The sequence below is a fragment of the Phyllostomus hastatus genome, unplaced genomic scaffold (assembly GCF_019186645.2).
Source record: "Phyllostomus hastatus isolate PE091 unplaced genomic scaffold, TTU_PhHast_1.1 phas_contig_348, whole genome shotgun sequence".
In the NCBI taxonomy this organism is placed as follows: domain Eukaryota; kingdom Metazoa; phylum Chordata; class Mammalia; order Chiroptera; family Phyllostomidae; genus Phyllostomus; species Phyllostomus hastatus.
Genome location: NW_025333860.1, coordinates 10,784,351 through 10,793,200, shown reverse-complemented (window position 1 = coordinate 10,793,200; position 8,850 = coordinate 10,784,351). Strand labels below are relative to the sequence as shown.

The following is an 8,850-nucleotide window of genomic DNA, read 5'->3' as shown; positions in this document are numbered from 1 at the left end:
TGGGGACAGTGTGTCTGAACTGGTATCGCCATCTCAAACTCATCAGGAAACCAAATTCAGTGAAGGACAAGCGCCTACCAGGGAGAGCAGTACCCTCTGTGAAGACTTCCAGTGGGAGTTGGGCCAGAGGGCCAGCCCGCTGGATATTATTGGACACATACTCTGTTTTCTACATCAGATCTGTTAAACTGGAAAAAGTTTAAAAGGACCAGAGTATGTCACTTTAGAATGGATGATGGAATGCACTCAGGCTTTTGAGTCCCTGAAGGTGCACCTGGCTTCTGCACAGGCTTTGGGGCTTCTAAACCTACTAAGCCCCCTCAGTTATACATTCATGAAAGGCAGGTCATTGCCCTAGGAGTCCTCACCCAAAGCTTAGTCACATTCCGCAACCTATTGCATACTTGTTAAATAAATTAGGTCACACTGTCCAGGGGTGGCTAGCCTGCTTGAGAGCTGTGGCAACCACCTGTGAGCTCTTACAGGAAGCTGAAAATTTCCCTTGGGACAGCCTATCACCATTTATGCACTCCACCAAGGGTTGAGCCTGCTGGAGCAAAAGGGAAATTTGTGGCTCACTGCTGGAAGAATGGGCAGGTGCCAAGTAATCCTTGATCCCAACGTCTCCCTCAAAACTGTAAGTTAAATCCTGCCTCCCTTCTCATGGAGCCTGACTCGGCTGCACTAATATATGACCATGCTGAGATAACTGATGAAGTGTATTCTAGCAGAGTTGATTTACAGGACCATCCTTTAGAAGAAGCATACTGGACTGTCTATGCAGATGGAAGCAGCTATATGGACAAAGGAAACAGAAAGGCTGGGTACACAGTTGTGACTTTTGAAGAAATAGTGGAGGGCAAGGCCTCGCTCCAGGAACCTCTGCTCAGAAAGCCAAACTGATTGCACTGACGAGGGCACTGGAATTGCCGCACGAAGAGAGTGAATGTGTATATTGACTCTCTTTAGGAATTTTGCAATCACGTGGTTCCATCTGGAAGGAAAAAAGAACTGTTAACCTCCAATATAAAGGAGATTAAGCACATGCCTGGGCTGTGGGCCAGGTCCCCAGTGGGGACTGTGCGAGAGGCAACTACACATTGATGTTTCTTTCCCTCTCTTTCTCCCTCCCTTCCCCTCTCTAAAAATAAATAAATAAAATATTTTAAAGAAAAGAGATTAAACATACAGTAGAAAATTTAAAATTATTAGAAGCTGTTTAGGTACCTTTATGGGTGGCAGTTATACACCACCCAGGGCATCAGAAAGAGGACGCTGAAGTGGCTAGAGGAAACAATCTGGCTGATCAAGCAGTGAAAGAAGCTGCTAAAGGAGTGTTTATAATGCCTTTGGTACCTGTTCTAGACTTGTCACAATTTGACCCTGAATATTTGCAGACTGAGAGGAAGCTGAGAGCTGGGGTTTTGATGAAGAAGGTGCTAACTGTGTGTGGAGAAAGAATCAGAGAGGAGTTATACTGCTTCCCGAACACTTAGTGGAGCATGTGAATAAAACGCCCATGCAGATCCAATCCTTGACTCTGCTCACTGGTTCTGGTAGTGACAGGCTGCACGAACGCTGGCTTTTCCAGTTTCAAAATCACCCAGTCCTGAGTTGCTGTGCATCATGGGAAAATGAGATTGTTGCATTGCCAAGTGGTGCAGCTTGGACAAACTTGGCAGTGGAATGGTGTACTGTCCTTGAATGGTATAAGCTGACCACTTGCAAAGCTGACTGGAGAACTGGACAGCATGGGCCAGTATGGGATGGTCACATCCTTTGGGGGAAATTGGGAGAGAGTGTCCAGTGTGACCACGCAGACCCTTGCCACACACTCAGTGATGGGTTGTAGAATCCCAGCAATAGACAGCGTGCTCAGCTGAGCTGGGGGGCGTATCCCCTGCCACCTGGACTTGGGCCCTTGTACTCGCTCATATTTCCTTGATCGTGCAACCACCCTTCCCAATGAGAGAACCACATGGACTAGGAGGGACCACCAGCCTCAGGGTGACTGGGGGTCTCCTGACAGCTGTGCTGTTGGTAATAGGGCTGTTGATGTCCTCTTCCACTTTGTCAATGATCATAGCAAAGGCTTTGAAGATGGCATTAGTGTGTCCAGCCAAAGTGATAATTCTCTCAATACAATTCCCTTCTGAGGTGCTGATACATGCATCACTCTCCTCACACATCTTCTTAATGGATTTTCCATTCTTTCTGACGGTATTGCCAAATTCCTTTCCATGCATAAGTAGTCAGATGATGAGAGTGACATTTAATCCACCTTCAATCACACCGGAGTCCATGTTGAGCAGTGTTCTGGGGAGCTGGACTTTGAGTGGCCAAGTCTTTGGTCACTGAGGAGGGCAGTGAAAGCCAAAAACTGCAGAGGAAGAGGGAAGGGGGAAGAGGAACAATAGGGGCAGTGGAAAGACTAGGGCTTCCTGCTCCCCCCCCTTCCCTAAGGTGAGGGGATAGGTGGGGAGGGAGAGGAGTAGGGGAGGGCACAGGCTCCTGCCTTTGCTGGCTGGGGTGCATATGAATTTTAGACTTTAAAAGTTTAGCATCCACAACTGATGATCACCTGTCAAAATCTGTCACCTTTCATAGCAAAGTTTTAAGATATATTGTAGTCAATATTTTTTCCTTCAGAGGTTATCATAAAAGCTACAAAGAATGACACAATGGCTCATGCATGACCTGTTATTTATTTGCAACATAAAGGAGACTAAACATGAAGTCACTATTGTATTTGTGCTTGGAAATTACACATAATGAGTTAGAGGAAGCATGAGCTGTTAATGTGAGGTGTGTTCAAATAGGGCCTCTTGTTTATATTCCTCTGCTAAAGAGACAGGCAGGTTTGCAACTGATGACATCTGCAAGGGGACATTTATTTGGCCCTTGCTCTTGGATCTACCTGCAGGACCCCACCTTTCCACCCAGACGCCACTCTCCACCTTCAGTTCTCATCAGAGCCTCTGCCTCCTGGCCTCCGTGCATCTTCAGAGTCAGGCTTCTCAAGCCTCAGGATCCCCACTCATCATCTCCTTTCACAGTCTGGGATCTCCCTCCCTTAGGCCCCTCTTCGGTGGGCCTGGTATTTGGATGAACTCTTCTCTTGCAGGAAGATAACATGCCCTTCTACTCAGTCCCATAGGTCTGTGGATGATATGTGGGGTGTGCCTTTTGCAAAAGGGAGCAGGTTTTCATTCCTTATAGCCTGAGATCAGAGTGGGAACTGACGGTGCTGACAGTGGGGAAAAGCTCCTCATGTGCTGCAGCTCATCTCCTAGGAAACCACAGAGAGCACCTGCACCTGGACTATATGTTGGTGACATCGGGGTTCCTGATTTACCAATGCCACCTTGCCCACTCCTTGGCATTCTCAGAAGTTGCTAGTACTAATCTGGTGCCAAACAGAACAGGAGAATTAGAAATCAGGCTTCGGTGCCTAGCATGCAGTAGGGATTCAATAAGGATTTTCTAACTGCTTGTATGAATGAATGAATACAGTGGTCACATCAACTTTCCTGTAGGTCCTTTATCTTGACTCAAATGACTTGCCAGATTTAGCCATATTTTTAATAATTGTTAGGGTGTATTTATTTTTAACATTGCTGAGGGAAACTCCAAAGTTGACCCTACCCCACTGTGAAACACTTGCATTTGCTGTGCTTCACAGTGACAATCTGTTATAGAACAGACGGTGGGTGGTGGTGGTGGTGGTGGTGGTGGTGGTGTGTGAATGATATACTATTACCAAATGGACCCACCCTTGTGCTCTGGGGGTCTCCACGCTGTACTAGGTTTGCCTTGCCTGCCACCAGGGAAAGACATCTCTCAATGCCAGAGATTGGTGAAAAGGAAAAGGATTATTTATTTAAAGAGTTATACAAACTTAAGAGTAATGACTTAATGTCTTCATTGAGATCCCAAAGTCCTTTAGAATACCCACAAATGCCCAGTCCTTCCTTCCTCCTCCGCCCAGCCCAGGGTACTGTATCTCAGGAAAAGAAATAGAAGTCCGTGGTTCCTTTTTGGCCAAGCAGTGTGGTCCCAAAAAGATTCTGCATGGCTGCTGCACCTGGGTTTAAATCCCAGCACCAAATCTTCCTCTGCCTCACCATTCCTGACTCCTCCCACAATTGGCCACAGCTGCCAGCATTCCTGTATTTTTCCAGCTTTACTGGGCTCCCATAATAAGCCCAGGCAGGTGTAGCCCTGTGGTGTGGAGCCAATCATCTCCAAGCTCTTACACAGGCTCTATAACCAGGGGGAGTTGCCTCCCAGTTATATCATGGGTTGAAGTCACTCCCATCCCCCTGGCTCAAAGCATGGCCACAGCTGTTTAACATATCTATGAAACCCGTTAAACGTTACAAATATGTTAAATGACCATTCTAGAGGTTATCTGCAAAACTGTTGCTATTCAAAACAACTCTCAATGGCCCTGCTCCATGTGTCCCATCCCCCAGCTCAGACTTGTGGGGGTGAGGACATCTTATATATATATTTTTCTAATATTTCCTGGACACCGAGTTCTGGACCCCATTACTAATTCCTATTTGGGGACCCCCCTGGCTGCACCCTGTTACAAATACATTTGAATAAATTACACATAAAAATGTTGATGGTCATTCTATTATGGATGTTTATGTTCTTTGTGCTCTCTGTATTTGTTATATTTTTAAAAAGCACTTTTTTAAACCAAGAATTTACTGTGCAATGCATTTGGAGGGTTTTCCTTATTTATACTCAAATTGACTAGCCTTGCTGGACCCCTTTCCTTTCCACACTAAGAGACCAGCAGTTTCTCTACTCTGGGAACCAGCTCTCACCCCTATTCTCCCTGGAGCCTCTGCTTGTTACCTTCTTCTTTTTTTTTTTTTTTTTTTTGTACTTTAACTCACTAATGGTCTCATTGTTCCTGGAACAGCTTGGCCACCAGAGGCTCTGGACTGGGCCTTAAACCTGGCAATTACTGTGGCTACTGGTCCAGGAATATCTCCTGAAAATCAAGTGGGTAGGGTGAACCTCATGTCTTGTTGCTGATATGAGTATTTATGATATGTGTGTTTAGGGCTCTCCTGGGCCATTAACCCTTTAAAGGCCAGCTCGGTGTGACTGGCCTTACCATTTTCACAGCAAAGAGGCACTCATTAAAGTTTTAAACCAATTGTAACATTATAATATGCATGTTGCATTGGTCTTCCTGAAACCAGTCACCAGCACAGCTGGCATATTGTGAGCGCACAGTAGTGTGCTGAATTCACTCACATGAGTGAATGCATTGGTGAACTAATTACAAGGTCATTTTAAATGAAAAGATTATTTAAGTGAAAAATTTCAGGAGGCAAACAACATGGGATAGTTTCTTGAAAACCTGTCATTTTTTTTTCCTCAACTGCTAAAAGTATTTCCATGAGGAAAGTTTTCAGGGTTAACAAGCAGGAAAAGCTAGTGGTAACAGGTAAACCAAGTTTGAGTGACAATTGCCAGCTCATTATCTTGATAAGAGAGTGCGGTTGTGTGCAACATGTAAAATGGCAGCACCCGCCAAAGGAGGCAGGCCTGAGGGACTGGGCAGTCTGGCTCCATGACCCTCAGAGACAGAAGTCAGGGCTGGGAAGGAGAGAAGGGAATTAGACTGGTTCAAGGCTTCTGGCCTGGAGATCAAGGTACTTTTTGCCATTAACAGAGATAAGAAAAGTAAGTTTTGGGTGCAAGATGAGTTTGGACCCAAATATGCCTCGGAACTCTGGCGCCCCTAGTTATTAAACAGGGGTTGTACTAACTTTCTGAAGAAATGAGATAACAGGTAAAAAGCACTTTGAAATTTGAAAACTGGAAAGAACTAGACAGTTATTGGATGATAATGATAATCTTTATTATCATTTTAATTATGTTTAGATACATTCTGCCAGCATTTAGAAGAAACACTTGAAGTGACTTTTGGGATCCAAATGAAGGAATGAGACAGCTGAGGAAGTAGGCATGGATGGAGAAATAGAGGGACCAGCCAGTCTTTAGAACTTTAGAATGGGGAAAAACAGGGTCCATCAAAGGAGTGGTGAGAACTCCAGGAGGAGGTTAGTACAGAGTGGTGAAAACCAAGACTATGCAGAACTTTTATAAGCTGGAAATGTTCAGTGGTGTCAAATGCTGCAGAGAAGCTGAGTAAGAAGAAGAATGATTAAACTTTGGCAAATGGTTTCAATAGGGGATAGATGTAGAACTCAGACTTTGTATATTTTGGAGGGGTGGGTTTTTTTAATATTTTATTTTTATTTATTTTTAGAGGGGAAAGGAGGGAGAAAGAGAGGGAAGGAAACATCAATGTGTGGCTGCCTCTCACATGCCCCCCACTAGGGATGTGGGGGGCAACCCAGGCATGTGCCCTAGACTGGGAATCAAACCAGTGACCTCCTGATTCACAGGCTGGCACTCAACCACTGAACCATTCCAGCCAGGGCAAGGAGGGGTGTTTATTAAGGATTTAGATCTGGTTCCCCATCCCACCACCTTCATCCTTATCTTTACTCTAAGCCCATAAACTTGCTCACATCTTTCTCATCTGAAAAAAACAAACAAAACCCTTGCTACCATCCTATCTCTCTCTTTTCCGTCAAAGGCAAGTTTCCTGCAAAGTTTAGTCCAATTAACTCTCTTCTTTCCTTCCTACTCCCTCTTGAATCAGGTTTCTGCCCTTATAACTCCACAGTGAATGTCATCACTTGAGCTTCGAGTGGACAAGACAGACTGGCCCTTTCTTTCCTACTTTTGCTGGTCCTCCCTGAGCCATTTGACCTGAGGGCCATTCTGGGCACATCTCTCCTCTTTGCCATTAATCTCAGCTTGTCCTGAGCTCCCTTTAATATCTCCCTGTGGCTCTCATCTCCTAAATGTCAGAATCCCTGGGTTAATTCTGTACTCTGCTCTTTTCACTCTGTGTGCTTGCCAGGGGTGACCTCATCTGTGATCAGGATATCAATTACCAGGGGCTTATTGAAAATTCACATGCCTTTAGCTCCTGTTCATACTTCTCTTCTAAATTCTAGACCCATATCACATGCCAAATGTCCCCTAGACACCTCCACTTAAACGTCTCTCAGCAACCATGGAGTCAGCCTTGCTCTAACATAATTTATATGTTTTCAGCCAAACTTCTCCTGGATTCTTTGTGAATATCATCACCATCCAAGATTCCAGCCTCTTTCCCCCATTTCTTATCAGTTGTCGACTTTAGCAAGATAAATTTTTGTTCACTAGAATCTCATGGCAGCTGAGGGGTGGGGACTGGCTCAGCAGGGCTGCTGTCCCGAAGAGATGCAGTGGTCTGGGGGACTAAGAACTGTAGGGAGGACTGCGTGGTAGGAATGGCACCTACTAGAGAGCTGACCCAGTGGCAGCAGGGTGGTTACAGGTGATGCTTCCAATCTTGGGTAAACTCAGCTGAGAATCACCAAGTGCTGAGGTGCTTTGGGTTCTTGAAGATAAAGGAAGAGTATTTCTGTGTCTGAACATACCTGAACAGAGACAGCTCAGTGAGGAATAGGGAGAGAGAGAAACCCAACACAGTGAGATTCAGAAGTGGGAGGGCCAAGTGTACACGGATCTCTCAAGGGTAAGGAGGAGCCTAGTGATTTCGGGTTATACATGTCCCATTTGCAGGCTCTACAGTCCCTCTGCAATGTCTGCTACAGGATCCTCAGTAATCTCAGTAATCTCCAGGCTACTGCCTAACCCCCAAGTCTTGTCCAAAAAGCAAACCTTATTAAGCCATCGGCTCTTTTAACTTTTGGACATCAAGTTGAAAATTCTTTAGCTCCTCACACAAGGTCCTCCTCGCACACATCAGGACATGGTCCCTATGCTTTCTGGCCCCATGTCTTGCTACTGCCCACACATTCGTCTTGCTTTCACATTCAGACCTTTAAATGCATCAGGCTTTCATGCTCAGTGATTGGAATGTCTGTCCCACCCTTTCCTCCCCAACCGGATTCATTCTGCCATGTCTACTTTTCTTTCAATATTCAGTATAAGCACCATTTCCCAGAAGCCTTGTACACCCCAGTCTGATTTTCTCTGGGCTATTGTGGCGTCCTTCATACAACATGAAAATACTGTTTACTGCATCTCATTGTAATCAGGAACCTGCCTCTCCTCCCTAGTAGACTGGGCCCTTTACAAAGGCAGATCTTGGTCTCTCTGGCTTTCCGTCCCCTTCATTCAGCTCATGAACAGCACTTGATATTCCTAAATGAATAAATAAAACATTATCAACCATGAAAGTTTTAAGGTTTAAGCAGTAGACCATTTAACCTGTAAACCTTTTAATATTTAAACAGCAGGCCATTAGTTGTGTCATTTCACATGCTAACCATGCATCTCATTCCTGAAGATGAGTGCACGCAGTGTTGCTGGCCTATTTACCAGTGGAAAAATCTGACCATTCAAGAATGCATTTCCAGGAATTATCGGCCCACAGACGGATCTCAGGCAGCCTGTTATTATCTGCAGAACCCACCAGGACAGCATCCTTCTCTCGACCTTGACATACGTGATACCGATAGCCACTAAAAGAGGTGGGAAGATAGACATATTTGTGATCATCTCTTTTGTCTTTAGGTTGAGTGCATGGGGTTTTATGTTGGTTTAGGTGGGTGTATTTTGTGTGTGCACGTGCGCAAGGGGATAGGAAGGTGGCATTGTGTGTACACTTCAGAGATGGCTTTTCTGACCTCTTTCACTAGGGGACATTCGTCTCCCCACCCTCTCTGAGCACCTTATTCTCTCCCTCTGCACCCCTCGCAGCTTTACTTGCATTCGTGTCATTAGTACTTGTCTATC

General features: G+C 45.2%; 1 pseudogene; it reads right to left on the bottom strand.

Annotated features, from left to right (window-relative positions):
• Window positions 1–1,544: 1,544 nt before the first annotated feature.
• Window positions 1,545–2,303, bottom strand: LOC123820431 (annotated as a pseudogene).
• Between the last annotated feature and the right edge of the window lie 6,547 nt (window positions 2,304–8,850).